The 21,278-nt window shown below is 44.3% G+C and overlaps 1 protein-coding gene across 1 annotated transcript in view; it reads right to left on the bottom strand.

Moving 5' to 3' along the window:
- The window catches only part of LOC134932664 (kinesin-like protein klp-3), a 220,467-nt gene that overhangs the window by 155,624 nt on the left and 43,565 nt on the right, over nucleotides 1–21,278 (bottom strand). The window lies entirely within an intron of this gene.

The following is a 21,278-nucleotide window of genomic DNA, read 5'->3' as shown; positions in this document are numbered from 1 at the left end:
CGTAATGATATGTTGTTCCATCCTTCATTTGTGTCCAGCAAACCCCCACTGATCTGGGCCAAAGTATATTCTGCCTGACCATCGTGAACATTGGCCATCGCTCAGGTGTGAACCTGGCATAAGTTTCGATAGCGATGAAAAGATTTGCTAAGACAGCTGATTTTTGAATGATGAATTGCTCCAGCACTACCCTGCAAATTGAAAACGTAATTATTGGGCACCACCCGGTTGGTTTTGCGTTGTAAATGATTGCTGCTTTAAAAAACAAGCAGACTCACAGAAAGTCCCTTACCTCCAGCAACTCAGAGGCTATTACATTTTGGACCCTATTCAGTAAGTATTGCAGATTCTGCTAAAAAGCAGAATCTGCAGTGCCTTCTGTAGCATGCGGTCGCAGCAATTGTGGACGACCTCCTGCAGCACAGCTACGCTGCGTATGCAGATGGTCAGCTGACATTTTTTCCATCTGAGTTGCTGCGTGTGACGTCATGCAGCCGCCCCAAAAACACTGCCAACCCACCTCTGTTTTCCCAGTGCAGCCCCCCTGCAGCGGTCCGTCACTGCCGCCACCCGCCCTGCGTACGCCTCTACCTGTCGATCAGGTAGAGGCATTCGCAGCCAATGCAATTGCATCACAGTGACCAGGCCGCGCACGCACAGGACGGAACCCGCTTGTGCGGGGAATTGCGGTTACGATGCAACCGGAATAACCCCCTTAACCCTTACTATTAGTTCTCTTCCCAATATCTGATAACTGTCAGTCCCTGCCATTCTAGACAAAAACTGCAAGGGAACTGTATAACATCAAAATGCCACAAATAAATAAATAGCATAAACTTATTACTAGAGCCTCTGGTACAGGACGTGATAGGTCTGCTTAAAACCACATGCAATGCAAATGTTCACATAGTTTAGTGTTGTTTACTACTCCTGCTGCACATGTGTTAGCAGCATTAAATAGGGTGTATGCACAAAGGTGCTGTTGCAACTGAGAAGCAGTTTCAGAAATGTTTTGGAAAAGTGCTGGGCATTCCTGGGTAGTGACTGGTCCATCTAATGGGCATGTTATGGGAGTATTACAAGCATGTTACAAAGACACTCAACTGCTCACATAGGAGGCCATACTGGGATGGAGAATCAAAAATAGCACATATAAGTAACAATAAAAAAAAGTAATCATTAAAAATAGGGAATCACATTCACTTGACAGAGCAGCAGACTTTACCCACTATGGTGGAGAGGGGTCTGCTACCTTATGCCGGCGCTCGGGATCCCAACCGCCGGCATGCTGGCAGTGGGGTGAGCGCAAATGAGCCCCTTGCGGGCTCGCTGCACTCACCATGCTGCAGGCATGGTGGCACGCTACGTGCACCACACTATTTAATCTCCCTCGCGGGGTGTCGTGGACAACACAAGAGGGAGAATAGCTGTAGGTATCCCAACAGCTGGCATATCAAATGCCTCCCAGTAGAGAGCACAGTAGGAGTAAAATAATGGGGGAGATTCAATTGTTTGAAAAGTCAGTTGGGTGTCTGTTTTTTCCTATCTAATAGACAGGAAAAAACAGACTCCCAACCGACTTTTCAAACATTTGTATTCTCCCCAATGTATTCCCCAATGTGGGCCAATTAAGAGCACATATAAAGCACAACTAAGTAAAATATTGAAACTTCCACAATATGCAATCCATAATATGACCAAATTGTTGTAATTAGCACATACTGTATAAACGGCACAGACATTGTGTATGCAGTGACCACCTGCCACGGACTGTGCAGACCTTTCCCGGTATTACGTTGCAGCCCATGCAGTGTATTATTCTCTTATCACCTGGGGCTCCAACCTTAACAGCTGGATATGATCCTTCCCAGCTTGTGAAACTACTAATATTTGTTTTATTGACATTTATATGTGCTAATCACACCAATTGGTCCATTTTGTGGACTGCATATTCTGAAAGTTTCAATATTGGTTTTGTTGTCCTTCATATGTGCTACTAATTGGTCCACATTGGAGATTACATACTGTCTGTTATTTTACTCCTATTGTTATCTTTACCATAAAGAGTAGAGTCTGCCCGGGATGTGACTGGCAGTTTCCTTTCCTTCCCCTACATCCCGCATCCTCATTATCCCGACGGTCGGCATGCTGACCATAAGGGACTATTTCCACTCATGGGTGTCCATGTGGGAGTAGAACCCATTGTGACCACAGGTTGCCACCGAGCCTGCAATGGGCTTGCTGCGCTCACCCCTCCCTCCCTCGCCGGCATTCCGCTGTCACGCATACCACACCCATCTGCCCCACTATAAAGTGAATGGGATTCCCTATTTTTGTTGATACATTTTTTTATCATTGTTACTTTTATGTGTTATTTTTTAATTTTATTAAAAACAAAAATTCTTAGGACAACTTTCCAGCTTGTGCAGCTTCTCCATCCTAGAAGACTCCTATGTGAGCAGTTGAGTGTCTATGTAACATGCTTGTAACACTCCCATAACATGTCCATTAGATGGACCATCTCTGTGTGTTTCTTTAGCTACCTCCCAGTCACTACCCAGGAATACCCAGCTCCCTTTAGTCAACTTTTTTCATATATAGCTTTATAAAATGATTGGGGGTTCTGATGTAACCCCACCACCACCACCCATATGACAGGAAAATGTCATGTAATATGTGATATGGCTAGTGAATATTGTGTTGCTCAAGCATCCACAGCACCAGAGAGCTGACTACTATGCTCAAAATAATGGCAATAGCTTCTCTTTCCAAACACACATACTGTAGATATATTCCAACATCAGAGATGACGCAAGTGTGAACTAGTGGAAAAGCTCTTTGTGAACAGAAAAGTGCCACACTCCCAGTGAGTCCCTATTATGATTGTACTCAATTGAAACTAGTAAACAATAGCTTATATACAGTTTTCATTAACAGAACATTTTCAGGATCTCAGACTCATATACAAGCTTTTGTTTACCTGTTTCAAATGCAAGCGATTACAAAAGTGTTTTACTGGGGGTATGGTCCTTGCCCTTCTCCACGCAAGTTCATTGACAGTTACAGTGTCCACACCTTCATGGTGTTATAATTACGTAAGCATTGTTATTTTCAATTGAAACCCTAAAAGCTGCTATGTTTAGTGTAATGAATTACAGGATATATGTTATAGGGTTTACTTATTCCCATCAATTTTTATTCTTTTGCAGCCCTTGCCAAATTCAATTCAATGCATTTTTAGTTAGTGTCGGAATGGGGTATGAAGGGCCCACCAGGGGAATGTAATCACAGGGGCCCACTAAGAGGTGTGGCCAGTTGCATACCCTCCAACGTGGGGGATCATTCCGAGTTGATCGCTCACTAGCTGTTTTTAGCAGCTGTGCAAACGCTATGCCGCCGCCCACTGGGAGTGTATTTTAGCTTAGCAGAAGTGCGAACGAAAGGATTGCACAGCGGCTACAAAATAATTTTGTGCAGTTTCAGAGTAGCTTCAGACCTACTCAGCGCTTGCGATCACTTCAGACTGTTCAGTTCCTGTTTTGACGTCAAGAACACGCCCTGCGTTTGCCCAGCCACACCTGTGTTTTTCCTGGCACGCCTGCATTTTTTTCGAACACTCCCTGAAAATGGCACCCAGAAACGCCCACTTCATGTTAATCACTCTGCGGCCAGCACTGCGACTGAAAAGCTTCACTAGACCTTGTGTAAAACTACATCAGCCGCTGTGAAAGTACGTCACGCGTGCGCATTGCGCCGCATACGCATGCACAGAGTGACTTTTTTTGCATCATCTCTGCACAGCAAACATTTTCTGCTAGCGATCAACTCGGAATGACCCCCATGACCCGTTCCATTAGGTACAAAATGCTCTGTTCCTGGACTTCTTTGCCAGTGGCAGTTACAGAGATGTGGCTGCAGCACAGTCCAAAATGTAAATGGAGAGCCACACCAACTGCCAGTGAGTCCTGGCAGGTGATGTTTGGCAGTGTTCGGGGTAACAGTTGGTGTGGCTCCACTATTTGAATTTTGGACTGCGCTACATGCTCACATCTGTATCTGCCACTGGCAATGAAGTCCAGGAACAGAGCAATTTGGGGCAGATGTATTAACCTGGAGAAGGCATAAGGAAGTGATAAACCAGTGATAGATGCAAGGTGATAAACACACCAGACAATTGGCTCCAATATGCAAGTCGACAGTTAGGAGCTGATTGGTTGGTGGTTTTATCACCTTGCACTTATCACTGGTTTATCACTTCCTTATGCCTTTTCCAGGTCAGTACATCTGCCCCTTTGTACATAATGGAATGGGTCATGTTGAAGGTATGGAGTTGCTGGAAGTGGTGTGGTCATCCAACCAGAGAAGAGTGGCCAACCATAATGGGAGTCAGAGGAGGACTTACCACAAGGCAACCAAGGCAGCTGCTTATGGCCCTGTGGTTCTCAGGGGGCCCGCCGATAAGGCTGTTTGGAGGGCAATTCTGGTGGACCGTTGAGTACTCCCAGCAGGCTGTCAGTGATTAGACAGCTGTTGGATGCTGGCTCCAGCACATGCCTGTGTCTCCAGTTCTGCAGTGTTGTAAGCCTGGGTCACTCATATACAATGCGGTCAGTGAGTGATGGTGTAATAATGGGGTACGGGGACCTGCTACAGTGAGGGGAGCACTGATCTAAAATGCAGTATCTGAGCGGTGTAATAATGGAAGTTAGAGATGAGGGGACATGGTGCAATCAGTGAAGGGGGAAGTAATATACTGTAATAGAATATAAGGAGGAAAAACAACAAATAATGTAAGGTGCATAAATCAGGAATGAAAATATAGTGCTATTCATTGTTTGAGGGAGGAGGGCCCTAAGTCTGTATCTTGCTTAGGGCCCTGTGAGGTCTAACTCCTCCTCTGATGGGAGTTTGATAGTATAGGATATGAATAAAAAAAAATTACCTTTTAAATAAGGGGGTAATTAAGAGTTGATCGCAGCAGCAAATTTGTTAGCAGTTGGGCAAAACTATGGGGGTAATTCCAAGTTGATCGCAGCAGGAAATTTTTTAGCAGTAAACCATGTGCACTGCAGGGGAGGCAGATATAACATGTGCAGAGAGAGTTAGATTCGGGTGGGGTGTGTTCAATCTGCAATCTAATTTGCAGTGTAAAAATAAAGCAGCCAGTATTTACCCTTGCACAGAAATAAAATAACCCACCCAAATCTAACTCTTTCTGCACATGTTATATCTGTCTCCCCTGCAGTGCACATGGTTTTGCCCAATTGCTATCAAAAATCCTGCTGCGATCAACTTGTATGTGCACTGCAGGGGAGGCAGATATAACATTTGCAAAGAGAGTTAGATTTGGGTGGGTTATACTGTTTCTGTGCAGGGTAAATACTGGCTTCTTTATTTTTACACTGCAATTTAGATTTCAGTTTGAACACATCCCACCCAAATCTAACTCTCTCTGCACATGTTACATCTGCCCCACCTGCAGTGCACATGGTTTTTGCCCATCTGCTAACAAATTTGCTGGTGCGATCAACTCTGAATTACCCAAGCCCAGTTTTACATTTATCATTGATCCCCAACATACTGTCAGAATCAGAATCTGCTTTATTGGCCAGGTATACTTGCATATACTAGGAATTAGTCTTCGGTTTGCTATACAACAGCCAAGTAAGTAACAGATAAGCAGGGTGGGGGGGGGGGGCAAGTAAAGTCATACAGATAGGCATACCTTAGGGGACACAAGTTAGTTACATTTACTTCTAGTCAGTCAATGTTCAGGAGTTCAGCAGGCGGGACCGCTTGGGGAAAGAAACTTTGAGGCTTCTGGTGCACACTGGCGGGGATGGCCCTGTAATGCCTGCCTGAAGGTAGCAAGTTGAACATGCTGTGGCCGGGGTGTAGCTGGTCTTTTACCAGGGCCCGTAACTACGTGTGTGCCTCTGCTGTGTGCGCTCGTGCTGGTGAGGAAAGCAGCAGCGCCAGGGGCAGCGGAGGAGGAGGAGAGAGGGGGACTCGAGCCGCAGTAAGTAGCACTATGTAATTGGTAGAGGCGCCGCTGCAGCAGTCCCCTCTCCTTCCGTATTGGCTGCCCGCGCTGCTGTGAATACTGGGATGCAGTTCCTTCATCCAGCATTCACAGCGGTGGCGGGCAGCCAATACGGAAGGAGAGGGGACTGCTGCAGCGGGCCGCCTCTACCAATTACATAGCGCTGCTGCGGCTCCAGTCCCCTCTCTCTCCTCCTCCCCTGCCTGCACCAACGGATCTGCCATAACGAGGAGCCTGACTGCCAGCGGGGAGAGATGGTAAGTATCTCTCTCTGTCTCTCTCTCTCTATTTCTCTATCTATTCTATCTGCCACAATGTGTAAAAAGGGGGACTGGCTGCCGTAATGTGTAAAAAGGGGGATGCTGTCTGCCGTATTGTGTAAAAAGGGGACGCTGGACAATGGAAAAGCTTTTGCTCGCTATTTATAGCAAAAGCACCGAGAGACATCAGACAACATGTACATCAAGACAAGACACCAGACAAGACCTCAATCGGCGACTGTTTATTTAAACTCACATAGTCTACGACTGCATTTATAATGATTGTTTCTTATCTTCATCTCTACAACCTCCAGGTAATGACACACATAGTCGACAGGGAATATAGACACATATATCAGCATTCACATGTTCCCCCCCTTCATGTATCATCAACTAAATGTGCTCCCCATTTGTTGCAACCAAAAGCCGAAAAGAGCTCGGTAGAGTTTGACAGCCCATCCACAGACCCTTGATACGGGATAAGAAGGATTCAAATGTATACTTCGCAATACCTCGAAGCTTGATTTAAAACACGTACGGCACGATGATACATGACCCCCCAAACATGGATTTCATACACACATGCTTTTACTATCTCACTAGGTCATGCTTTTCCCACCTTCTCCTCTCCTCCCTGACCCAATCATAAAAAGGTGTTTACATGATGACATATATTTTTCTGTTTTGTTTAGGAAGTGGCAGTTATTGGTGACTGCCAAAGGGTGGACTGTCAAAGTCGAAAAATATCGTTATTCTCATGCCTTGTACTAACCCCATGCGCTTGCCCGCTGCACGTGCTCATTCTCTCCCGTGCGTGCGCATATTCGCAGTTGCGTGACGGCGCCTCCACGGACATGCGCTCAAGCGCGTGGTATGTGCATTTACGGTAGAGTTTGTGTGCGTCTGGCGGGCGACTCAATTGTCACATAGTTAATCCAAATAGTGTATTTTGTAGGTTATGGTCTCCTTAATAATATCAGTAAGTTTGTTTAGTGTAACTGGTTCATGGACAGAGAAATCCCTCTTTACATGATACGAAGGGTCAGACAGGTTTTGAGCAGTGGTGTTTGGTATGCAACGGTAGAGTATATATATAAAAGCCTTTAAATAAGACTGTTGGATATGTAAACATTTACAATTTGGAATTGGAAATGGATTTCCACTTTAGCCACTTTAACCCTTGACTTGAGGATATAATATCTGTGGACTAAATTAATTTCTTCCACCATGGGGTGTTTCGGTCTCTATCTTACTACAAACCACTGTCCTTATGGTCATGGCTAAAATAGGAAAACCTCAGTTTGGTATTAGAATAAATGCTAATTAATGCAAATAGTTGCCCTACAGACTTAAGTACCGAAAATACAGATACTTACTAGGAGGAGAGAACCTAGGTTGAACAAACTGTCCTGGGTCAGTATTTGCTATATGACATCATGGAATAGGAATATCACTATGGTATGAGGAAACATCTTATGATACACTTTTTTTCAATTATATATTGACCTTCCTGCAGAAAAATGGATCTATATACAGTACAATAATGACACTTTATAACAGTACAGAGGGACATCATTTCCAATGGTCTCTGGCTATGTTTGGAAATTTGTATAGTGGTAGTTCACTAGTGCAACCTCTTCTTTAGGGAATGTATTGAGTGTGTGATAAGAAAGCCAATTGTCATACAGTATATAGTTCCCTTTGTTAGGGAGACTAAATAATTTAATCAGATAATTGAGAATATTCCTTGAGATCACAATTAATTAGGTTTTCTTCCACACAAGAAAACGTATCAGTGCCACATTACATTATAATTTCTTTCAGCTAACCTGACACCAGCAACCAATAGTGGACAATATGGACACAAGTGCAGCTGGATGATATGTACATAGTTCATGTTATAATATGTGTTTTACATAAGTGCTGTGTGTTACTCTCAAAAAAGTGATGCACATGAGTTACAGTATTTTATAATGCATGCTCGTACAACGCAACCAAAATGATTTTTATGAACATTTTCACCTACTTTCGTATAAATGATGTTTTAGTGCCATTCATTAAAAAGGTAGCGCAGAAGATATAAAGAATATCTCCTGCTTACCTTTCACTCTCGTTGTGCCCCTCTGCCCCCGTACAGTAGTATGGGGACCTAAATTCATCAAGCTCTGACAATATAATATTGGAACATTTACCATGTTCAGATGGCATTTGTTCACGGACCCTGCTCCTTCCCTATGGGAAGGAATCCCAGTTGCAAAGAGGGAGCCATTTGGAGCCTTCTGCCACTGCCCTGCTCCTTCCATCGGAAGGTTTGCACATGCGCAATAATACAACTGAGGTCATACTTGTCAGTGCTAGGCCGGGTACACACTACTGCGATGTCGCCATGATTTGCTGTATCTGTATGACAAATTGTCCACAGATGTGTCCTTTTATATTGTGGCTGCGATACATTCGCATTGCAGCACACAGGTCTCAGCATTCTAATGGGAGCCGCTTTCGATGCGTACACATCACAGTCACGCTACAGATCACAGCTAAAGGCAGCAACACTGTACATCATAATATGTGTATACCTGTGATTTACATGTTCCCGCTAGCAATATCTTCTGTTGGCCCTGCCATAGGGCTGATGGAAGATATTGCTAGCGTCCTGATACAGTGCAAATAAAGGACGTAATGATATGTTGTTCCATCCTTCATTTGTGTCCAGCAAACCCCCACTGATCTGGGCCAAAGTATATTCTGCCTGACCATCGTGAACATTGGCCATCGCTCAGGTGTGAACCTGGCATAAGTTTCGATAGCGATGAAAAGATTTGCTAAGACAGCTGATTTTTGAATGATGAATTGCTCCAGCACTACCCTGCAAATTGAAAACGTAATTATTGGGCACCACCCGGTTGGTTTTGCGTTGTAAATGATTGCTGCTTTAAAAAACAAGCAGACTCACAGAAAGTCCCTTACCTCCAGCAACTCAGAGGCTATTACATTTTGGACCCTATTCAGTAAGTATTGCAGATTCTGCTAAAAAGCAGAATCTGCAGTGCCTTCTGTAGCATGCGGTCGCAGCAATTGTGGACGACCTCCTGCAGCACAGCTACGCTGCGTATGCAGATGGTCAGCTGACATTTTTTCCATCTGAGTTGCTGCGTGTGACGTCATGCAGCCGCCCCAAAAACACTGCCAACCCACCTCTGTTTTCCCAGTGCAGCCCCCCTGCAGCGGTCCGTCACTGCCGCCACCCGCCCTGCGTACGCCTCTACCTGTCGATCAGGTAGAGGCATTCGCAGCCAATGCAATTGCATCACAGTGACCAGGCCGCGCACGCACAGGACGGAACCCGCTTGTGCGGGGAATTGCGGTTACGATGCAACCGGAATAACCCCCTTAACCCTTACTATTAGTTCTCTTCCCAATATCTGATAACTGTCAGTCCCTGCCATTCTAGACAAAAACTGCAAGGGAACTGTATAACATCAAAATGCCACAAATAAATAAATAGCATAAACTTATTACTAGAGCCTCTGGTACAGGACGTGATAGGTCTGCTTAAAACCACATGCAATGCAAATGTTCACATAGTTTAGTGTTGTTTACTACTCCTGCTGCACATGTGTTAGCAGCATTAAATAGGGTGTATGCACAAAGGTGCTGTTGCAACTGAGAAGCAGTTTCAGAAATGTTTTGGAAAAGTGCTGGGCATTCCTGGGTAGTGACTGGTCCATCTAATGGGCATGTTATGGGAGTATTACAAGCATGTTACAAAGACACTCAACTGCTCACATAGGAGGCCATACTGGGATGGAGAATCAAAAATAGCACATATAAGTAACAATAAAAAAAAGTAATCATTAAAAATAGGGAATCACATTCACTTGACAGAGCAGCAGACTTTACCCACTATGGTGGAGAGGGGTCTGCTACCTTATGCCGGCGCTCGGGATCCCAACCGCCGGCATGCTGGCAGTGGGGTGAGCGCAAATGAGCCCCTTGCGGGCTCGCTGCACTCACCATGCTGCAGGCATGGTGGCACGCTACGTGCACCACACTATTTAATCTCCCTCGCGGGGTGTCGTGGACAACACAAGAGGGAGAATAGCTGTAGGTATCCCAACAGCTGGCATATCAAATGCCTCCCAGTAGAGAGCACAGTAGGAGTAAAATAATGGGGGAGATTCAATTGTTTGAAAAGTCAGTTGGGTGTCTGTTTTTTCCTATCTAATAGACAGGAAAAAACAGACTCCCAACCGACTTTTCAAACATTTGTATTCTCCCCAATGTATTCCCCAATGTGGGCCAATTAAGAGCACATATAAAGCACAACTAAGTAAAATATTGAAACTTCCACAATATGCAATCCATAATATGACCAAATTGTTGTAATTAGCACATACTGTATAAACGGCACAGACATTGTGTATGCAGTGACCACCTGCCACGGACTGTGCAGACCTTTCCCGGTATTACGTTGCAGCCCATGCAGTGTATTATTCTCTTATCACCTGGGGCTCCAACCTTAACAGCTGGATATGATCCTTCCCAGCTTGTGAAACTACTAATATTTGTTTTATTGACATTTATATGTGCTAATCACACCAATTGGTCCATTTTGTGGACTGCATATTCTGAAAGTTTCAATATTGGTTTTGTTGTCCTTCATATGTGCTACTAATTGGTCCACATTGGAGATTACATACTGTCTGTTATTTTACTCCTATTGTTATCTTTACCATAAAGAGTAGAGTCTGCCCGGGATGTGACTGGCAGTTTCCTTTCCTTCCCCTACATCCCGCATCCTCATTATCCCGACGGTCGGCATGCTGACCATAAGGGACTATTTCCACTCATGGGTGTCCATGTGGGAGTAGAACCCATTGTGACCACAGGTTGCCACCGAGCCTGCAATGGGCTTGCTGCGCTCACCCCTCCCTCCCTCGCCGGCATTCCGCTGTCACGCATACCACACCCATCTGCCCCACTATAAAGTGAATGGGATTCCCTATTTTTGTTGATACATTTTTTTATCATTGTTACTTTTATGTGTTATTTTTTAATTTTATTAAAAACAAAAATTCTTAGGACAACTTTCCAGCTTGTGCAGCTTCTCCATCCTAGAAGACTCCTATGTGAGCAGTTGAGTGTCTATGTAACATGCTTGTAACACTCCCATAACATGTCCATTAGATGGACCATCTCTGTGTGTTTCTTTAGCTACCTCCCAGTCACTACCCAGGAATACCCAGCTCCCTTTAGTCAACTTTTTTCATATATAGCTTTATAAAATGATTGGGGGTTCTGATGTAACCCCACCACCACCACCCATATGACAGGAAAATGTCATGTAATATGTGATATGGCTAGTGAATATTGTGTTGCTCAAGCATCCACAGCACCAGAGAGCTGACTACTATGCTCAAAATAATGGCAATAGCTTCTCTTTCCAAACACACATACTGTAGATATATTCCAACATCAGAGATGACGCAAGTGTGAACTAGTGGAAAAGCTCTTTGTGAACAGAAAAGTGCCACACTCCCAGTGAGTCCCTATTATGATTGTACTCAATTGAAACTAGTAAACAATAGCTTATATACAGTTTTCATTAACAGAACATTTTCAGGATCTCAGACTCATATACAAGCTTTTGTTTACCTGTTTCAAATGCAAGCGATTACAAAAGTGTTTTACTGGGGGTATGGTCCTTGCCCTTCTCCACGCAAGTTCATTGACAGTTACAGTGTCCACACCTTCATGGTGTTATAATTACGTAAGCATTGTTATTTTCAATTGAAACCCTAAAAGCTGCTATGTTTAGTGTAATGAATTACAGGATATATGTTATAGGGTTTACTTATTCCCATCAATTTTTATTCTTTTGCAGCCCTTGCCAAATTCAATTCAATGCATTTTTAGTTAGTGTCGGAATGGGGTATGAAGGGCCCACCAGGGGAATGTAATCACAGGGGCCCACTAAGAGGTGTGGCCAGTTGCATACCCTCCAACGTGGGGGATCATTCCGAGTTGATCGCTCACTAGCTGTTTTTAGCAGCTGTGCAAACGCTATGCCGCCGCCCACTGGGAGTGTATTTTAGCTTAGCAGAAGTGCGAACGAAAGGATTGCACAGCGGCTACAAAATAATTTTGTGCAGTTTCAGAGTAGCTTCAGACCTACTCAGCGCTTGCGATCACTTCAGACTGTTCAGTTCCTGTTTTGACGTCAAGAACACGCCCTGCGTTTGCCCAGCCACACCTGTGTTTTTCCTGGCACGCCTGCATTTTTTTCGAACACTCCCTGAAAATGGCACCCAGAAACGCCCACTTCATGTTAATCACTCTGCGGCCAGCACTGCGACTGAAAAGCTTCACTAGACCTTGTGTAAAACTACATCAGCCGCTGTGAAAGTACGTCACGCGTGCGCATTGCGCCGCATACGCATGCACAGAGTGACTTTTTTTGCATCATCTCTGCACAGCAAACATTTTCTGCTAGCGATCAACTCGGAATGACCCCCATGACCCGTTCCATTAGGTACAAAATGCTCTGTTCCTGGACTTCTTTGCCAGTGGCAGTTACAGAGATGTGGCTGCAGCACAGTCCAAAATGTAAATGGAGAGCCACACCAACTGCCAGTGAGTCCTGGCAGGTGATGTTTGGCAGTGTTCGGGGTAACAGTTGGTGTGGCTCCACTATTTGAATTTTGGACTGCGCTACATGCTCACATCTGTATCTGCCACTGGCAATGAAGTCCAGGAACAGAGCAATTTGGGGCAGATGTATTAACCTGGAGAAGGCATAAGGAAGTGATAAACCAGTGATAGATGCAAGGTGATAAACACACCAGACAATTGGCTCCAATATGCAAGTCGACAGTTAGGAGCTGATTGGTTGGTGGTTTTATCACCTTGCACTTATCACTGGTTTATCACTTCCTTATGCCTTTTCCAGGTCAGTACATCTGCCCCTTTGTACATAATGGAATGGGTCATGTTGAAGGTATGGAGTTGCTGGAAGTGGTGTGGTCATCCAACCAGAGAAGAGTGGCCAACCATAATGGGAGTCAGAGGAGGACTTACCACAAGGCAACCAAGGCAGCTGCTTATGGCCCTGTGGTTCTCAGGGGGCCCGCCGATAAGGCTGTTTGGAGGGCAATTCTGGTGGACCGTTGAGTACTCCCAGCAGGCTGTCAGTGATTAGACAGCTGTTGGATGCTGGCTCCAGCACATGCCTGTGTCTCCAGTTCTGCAGTGTTGTAAGCCTGGGTCACTCATATACAATGCGGTCAGTGAGTGATGGTGTAATAATGGGGTACGGGGACCTGCTACAGTGAGGGGAGCACTGATCTAAAATGCAGTATCTGAGCGGTGTAATAATGGAAGTTAGAGATGAGGGGACATGGTGCAATCAGTGAAGGGGGAAGTAATATACTGTAATAGAATATAAGGAGGAAAAACAACAAATAATGTAAGGTGCATAAATCAGGAATGAAAATATAGTGCTATTCATTGTTTGAGGGAGGAGGGCCCTAAGTCTGTATCTTGCTTAGGGCCCTGTGAGGTCTAACTCCTCCTCTGATGGGAGTTTGATAGTATAGGATATGAATAAAAAAAAATTACCTTTTAAATAAGGGGGTAATTAAGAGTTGATCGCAGCAGCAAATTTGTTAGCAGTTGGGCAAAACTATGGGGGTAATTCCAAGTTGATCGCAGCAGGAAATTTTTTAGCAGTTGGGCAAAACCATGTGCACTGCAGGGGAGGCAGATATAACATGTGCAGAGAGAGTTAGATTCGGGTGGGGTGTGTTCAATCTGCAATCTAATTTGCAGTGTAAAAATAAAGCAGCCAGTATTTACCCTGCACAGAAATAAAATAACCCACCCAAATCTAACTCTTTCTGCACATGTTATATCTGTCTCCCCTGCAGTGCACATGGTTTTGCCCAATTGCTATCAAAAATCCTGCTGCGATCAACTTGTATGTGCACTGCAGGGGAGGCAGATATAACATTTGCAAAGAGAGTTAGATTTGGGTGGGTTATACTGTTTCTGTGCAGGGTAAATACTGGCTTCTTTATTTTTACACTGCAATTTAGATTTCAGTTTGAACACATCCCACCCAAATCTAACTCTCTCTGCACATGTTACATCTGCCCCACCTGCAGTGCACATGGTTTTGCCCATCTGCTAACAAATTTGCTGGTGCGATCAACTCTGAATTACCCCAAGCCCAGTTTTACATTTATCATTGATCCCCAACATACTGTCAGAATCAGAATCTGCTTTATTGGCCAGGTATACTTGCATATACTAGGAATTAGTCTTCGGTTTGCTATACAACAGCCAAGTAAGTAACAGATAAGCAGGTGGGGGGGGGGGGGCAAGTAAAGTCATACAGATAGGCATACCTTAGGGACACAAGTTAGTTACATTTACTTCTAGTCAGTCAATGTTCAGGAGTTCAGCAGGCGGACCGCTTGGGGAAAGAAACTTTTGAGGCTTCTGGTGCACCTGGCGGGGATGGCCCTGTAATGCCTGCCTGAAGGTAGCAAGTTGAACATGCTGTGGCCGGGGTGTAGCTGGTCTTTTACCAGGGCCGTAACTACGTGTGTGCCTCTGCTGTGTGCGCCGTGCTGGTGAGGAAAGCAGCAGCGCCAGGGGCAGCGGAGGAGGAGGAGAGAGGGGGACTCGAGCCGCAGTAAGTAGCACTATGTAATTGGTAGAGGCGCCGCTGCAGCAGTCCCCTCTCCTTCCGTATTGGCTGCCCGGCGCTGCTGTGAATACTGGGATGCAGTTCCTTCATCCCAGCATTCACAGCGGTGGCGGGCAGCCAATACGGAAGGAGAGGGGACTGCTGCAGCGGCGCCTCTACCAATTACATAGCGCTGCTGCGGCTCCAGTCCCCCTCTCTCCTCCTCCCCTGCCTGCACCAACGGATCTGCCATAACGAGGAGCCTGACTGCCAGCGGGGAGAGATGGTAAGTATCTCTCTCTGTCTCTCTCTCTCTATTTCTCTATCTATTCTATCTGCCACAATGTGTAAAAAGGGGGACTGGCTGCCGTAATGTGTAAAAAGGGGGATGCTGTCTGCCGTATTGTGTAAAAAGGGGACGCTGGACAATGGAAAAGCTTTTGCTCGCTATTTATAGCAAAAGCACCGAGAGACATCAGACAACATGTACATCAAGACAAGACACCAGACAAGACCTCAATCGGCGACTGTTTATTTAAACTCACATAGTCTACGACTGCATTTATAATGATTGTTTCTTATCTTCATCTCTACAACCTCCAGGTAATGACACACATAGTCGACAGGGAATATAGACACATATATCAGCATTCACATGTTCCCCCCCTTCATGTATCATCAACTAAATGTGCTCCCCATTTGTTGCAACCAAAAGCCGAAAAGAGCTCGGTAGAGTTTGACAGCCCATCCACAGACCCTTGATACGGGATAAGAAGGATTCAAATGTATACTTCGCAATACCTCGAAGCTTGATTTAAAACACGTACGGCACGATGATACATGACCCCCCAAACATGGATTTCATACACACATGCTTTTACTATCTCACTAGGTCATGCTTTTCCCACCTTCTCCTCTCCTCCCTGACCCAATCATAAAAAGGTGTTTACATGATGACATATATTTTTCTGTTTTGTTTAGGAAGTGGCAGTTATTGGTGACTGCCAAAGGGTGGACTGTCAAAGTCGAAAAATATCGTTATTCTCATGCCTTGTACTAACCCCATGCGCTTGCCCGCTGCACGTGCTCATTCTCTCCCGTGCGTGCGCATATTCGCAGTTGCGTGACGGCGCCTCCACGGACATGCGCTCAAGCGCGTGGTATGTGCATTTACGGTAGAGTTTGTGTGCGTCTGGCGGGCGACTCAATTGTCACATAGTTAATCCAAATAGTGTATTTTGTAGGTTATGGTCTCCTTAATAATATCAGTAAGTTTGTTTAGTGTAACTGGTTCATGGACAGAGAAATCCCTCTTTACATGATACGAAGGGTCAGACAGGTTTTGAGCAGTGGTGTTTGGTATGCAACGGTAGAGTATATATATAAAAGCCTTTAAATAAGACTGTTGGATATGTAAACATTTACAATTTGGAATTGGAAATGGATTTCCACTTTAGCCACTTTAACCCTTGACTTGAGGATATAATATCTGTGGACTAAATTAATTTCTTCCACCATGGGGTGTTTCGGTCTCTATCTTACTACAAACCACTGTCCTTATGGTCATGGCTAAAATAGGAAAACCTCAGTTTGGTATTAGAATAAATGCTAATTAATGCAAATAGTTGCCCTACAGACTTAAGTACCGAAAATACAGATACTTACTAGGAGGAGAGAACCTAGGTTGAACAAACTGTCCTGGGTCAGTATTTGCTATATGACATCATGGAATAGGAATATCACTATGGTATGAGGAAACATCTTATGATACACTTTTTTTCAATTATATATTGACCTTCCTGCAGAAAAATGGATCTATATACAGTACAATAATGACACTTTATAACAGTACAGAGGGACATCATTTCCAATGGTCTCTGGCTATGTTTGGAAATTTGTATAGTGGTAGTTCACTAGTGCAACCTCTTCTTTAGGGAATGTATTGAGTGTGTGATAAGAAAGCCAATTGTCATACAGTATATAGTTCCCTTTGTTAGGGAGACTAAATAATTTAATCAGATAATTGAGAATATTCCTTGAGATCACAATTAATTAGGTTTTCTTCCACACAAGAAAACGTATCAGTGCCACATTACATTATAATTTCTTTCAGCTAACCTGACACCAGCAACCAATAGTGGACAATATGGACACAAGTGCAGCTGGATGATATGTACATAGTTCATGTTATAATATGTGTTTTACATAAGTGCTGTGTGTTACTCTCAAAAAAGTGATGCACATGAGTTACAGTATTTTATAATGCATGCTCGTACAACGCAACCAAAATGATTTTTATGAACATTTTCACCTACTTTCGTATAAATGATGTTTTAGTGCCATTCATTAAAAAGGTAGCGCAGAAGATATAAAGAATATCTCCTGCTTACCTTTCACTCTCGTTGTGCCCCTCTGCCCCCGTACAGTAGTATGGGGACCTAAATTCATCAAGCTCTGACAATATAATATTGGAACATTTACCATGTTCAGATGGCATTTGTTCACGGACCCTGCTCCTTCCCTATGGGAAGGAATCCCAGTTGCAAAGAGGGAGCCATTTGGAGCCTTCTGCCACTGCCCTGCTCCTTCCATCGGAAGGTTTGCACATGCGCAATAATACAACTGAGGTCATACTTGTCAGTGCTAGGCCGGGTACACACTACTGCGATGTCGCCATGATTTGCTGTATCTGTATGACAAATTGTCCACAGATGTGTCCTTTTATATTGTGGCTGCGATACATTCGCATTGCAGCACACAGGTCTCAGCATTCTAATGGGAGCCGCTTTCGATGCGTACACATCACAGTCACGCTACAGATCACAGCTAAAGGCAGCAACACTGTACATCATAATATGTGTATACCTGTGATTTACATGTTCCCGCTAGCAATATCTTCTGTTGGCCCTGCCATAGGGCTGATGGAAGATATTGCTAGCGTCCTGATACAGTGCAAATAAAGGACGTAATGATATGTTGTTCCATCCTTCATTTGTGTCCAGCAAACCCCCACTGATCTGGGCCAAAGTATATTCTGCCTGACCATCGTGAACATTGGCCATCGCTCAGGTGTGAACCTGGCATAAGTTTCGATAGCGATGAAAAGATTTGCTAAGACAGCTGATTTTTGAATGATGAATTGCTCCAGCACTACCCTGCAAATTGAAAACGTAATTATTGGGCACCACCCGGTTGGTTTTGCGTTGTAAATGATTGCTGCTTTAAAAAACAAGCAGACTCACAGAAAGTCCCTTACCTCCAGCAACTCAGAGGCTATTACATTTTGGACCCTATTCAGTAAGTATTGCAGATTCTGCTAAAAAGCAGAATCTGCAGTGCCTTCTGTAGCATGCGGTCGCAGCAATTGTGGACGACCTCCTGCAGCACAGCTACGCTGCGTATGCAGATGGTCAGCTGACATTTTTTCCATCTGAGTTGCTGCGTGTGACGTCATGCAGCCGCCCCAAAAACACTGCCAACCCACCTCTGTTTTCCCAGTGCAGCCCCCCTGCAGCGGTCCGTCACTGCCGCCACCCGCCCTGCGTACGCCTCTACCTGTCGATCAGGTAGAGGCATTCGCAGCCAATGCAATTGCATCACAGTGACCAGGCCGCGCACGCACAGGACGGAACCCGCTTGTGCGGGGAATTGCGGTTACGATGCAACCGGAATAACCCCCTTAACCCTTACTATTAGTTCTCTTCCCAATATCTGATAACTGTCAGTCCCTGCCATTCTAGACAAAAACTGCAAGGGAACTGTATAACATCAAAATGCCACAAATAAATAAATAGCATAAACTTATTACTAGAGCCTCTGGTACAGGACGTGATAGGTCTGCTTAAAACCACATGCAATGCAAATGTTCACATAGTTTAGTGTTGTTTACTACTCCTGCTGCACATGTGTTAGCAGCATTAAATAGGGTGTATGCACAAAGGTGCTGTTGCAACTGAGAAGCAGTTTCAGAAATGTTTTGGAAAAGTGCTGGGCATTCCTGGGTAGTGACTGGTCCATCTAATGGGCATGTTATGGGAGTATTACAAGCATGTTACAAAGACACTCAACTGCTCACATAGGAGGCCATACTGGGATGGAGAATCAAAAATAGCACATATAAGTAACAATAAAAAAAAGTAATCATTAAAAATAGGGAATCACATTCACTTGACAGAGCAGCAGACTTTACCCACTATGGTGGAGAGGGGTCTGCTACCTTATGCCGGCGCTCGGGATCCCAACCGCCGGCATGCTGGCAGTGGGGTGAGCGCAAATGAGCCCCTTGCGGGCTCGCTGCACTCACCATGCTGCAGGCATGGTGGCACGCTACGTGCACCACACTATTTAATCTCCCTCGCGGGGTGTCGTGGACAACACAAGAGGGAGAATAGCTGTAGGTATCCCAACAGCTGGCATATCAAATGCCTCCCAGTAGAGAGCACAGTAGGAGTAAAATAATGGGGGAGATTCAATTGTTTGAAAAGTCAGTTGGGTGTCTGTTTTTTCCTATCTAATAGACAGGAAAAAACAGACTCCCAACCGACTTTTCAAACATTTGTATTCTCCCCAATGTATTCCCCAATGTGGGCCAATTAAGAGCACATATAAAGCACAACTAAGTAAAATATTGAAACTTCCACAATATGCAATCCATAATATGACCAAATTGTTGTAATTAGCACATACTGTATAAACGGCACAGACATTGTGTATGCAGTGACCACCTGCCACGGACTGTGCAGACCTTTCCCGGTATTACGTTGCAGCCCATGCAGTGTATTATTCTCTTATCACCTGGGGCTCCAACCTTAACAGCTGGATATGATCCTTCCCAGCTTGTGAAACTACTAATATTTGTTTTATTGACATTTATATGTGCTAATCACACCAATTGGTCCATTTTGTGGACTGCATATTCTGAAAGTTTCAATATTGGTTTTGTTGTCCTTCATATGTGCTACTAATTGGTCCACATTGGAGATTACATACTGTCTGTTATTTTACTCCTATTGTTATCTTTACCATAAAGAGTAGAGTCTGCCCGGGATGTGACTGGCAGTTTCCTTTCCTTCCCCTACATCCCGCATCCTCATTATCCCGACGGTCGGCATGCTGACCATAAGGGACTATTTCCACTCATGGGTGTCCATGTGGGAGTAGAACCCATTGTGACCACAGGTTGCCACCGAGCCTGCAATGGGCTTGCTGCGCTCACCCCTCCCTCCCTCGCCGGCATTCCGCTGTCACGCATACCACACCCATCTGCCCCACTATAAAGTGAATGGGATTCCCTATTTTTGTTGATACATTTTTTTATCATTGTTACTTTTATGTGTTATTTTTTAATTTTATTAAAAACAAAAATTCTTAGGACAACTTTCCAGCTTGTGCAGCTTCTCCATCCTAGAAGACTCCTATGTGAGCAGTTGAGTGTCTATGTAACATGCTTGTAACACTCCCATAACATGTCCATTAGATGGACCATCTCTGTGTGTTTCTTTAGCTACCTCCCAGTCACTACCCAGGAATACCCAGCTCCCTTTAGTCAACTTTTTTCATATATAGCTTTATAAAATGATTGGGGGTTCTGATGTAACCCCACCACCACCACCCATATGACAGGAAAATGTCATGTAATATGTGATATGGCTAGTGAATATTGTGTTGCTCAAGCATCCACAGCACCAGAGAGCTGACTACTATGCTCAAAATAATGGCAATAGCTTCTCTTTCCAAACACACATACTGTAGATATATTCCAACATCAGAGATGACGCAAGTGTGAACTAGTGGAAAAGCTCTTTGTGAACAGAAAAGTGCCACACTCCCAGTGAGTCCCTATTATGATTGTACTCAATTGAAACTAGTAAACAATAGCTTATATACAGTTTTCATTAACAGAACATTTTCAGGATCTCAGACTCATATACAAGCTTTTGTTTACCTGTTTCAAATGCAAGCGATTACAAAAGTGTTTTACTGGGGGTATGGTCCTTGCCCTTCTCCACGCAAGTTCATTGACAGTTACAGTGTCCACACCTTCATGGTGTTATAATTACGTAAGCATTGTTATTTTCAATTGAAACCCTAAAAGCTGCTATGTTTAGTGTAATGAATTACAGGATATATGTTATAGGGTTTACTTATTCCCATCAATTTTTATTCTTTTGCAGCCCTTGCCAAATTCAATTCAATGCATTTTTAGTTAGTGTCGGAATGGGGTATGAAGGGCCCACCAGGGGAATGTAATCACAGGGGCCCACTAAGAGGTGTGGCCAGTTGCATA

Source organism: Pseudophryne corroboree, chromosome 6 (assembly GCF_028390025.1).
Source record: "Pseudophryne corroboree isolate aPseCor3 chromosome 6, aPseCor3.hap2, whole genome shotgun sequence".
In the NCBI taxonomy this organism is placed as follows: domain Eukaryota; kingdom Metazoa; phylum Chordata; class Amphibia; order Anura; family Myobatrachidae; genus Pseudophryne; species Pseudophryne corroboree.
The sequence above is the reverse complement of the archived record's forward strand: the minus strand, read 5'-3'. Positions and strand labels throughout refer to the sequence as shown.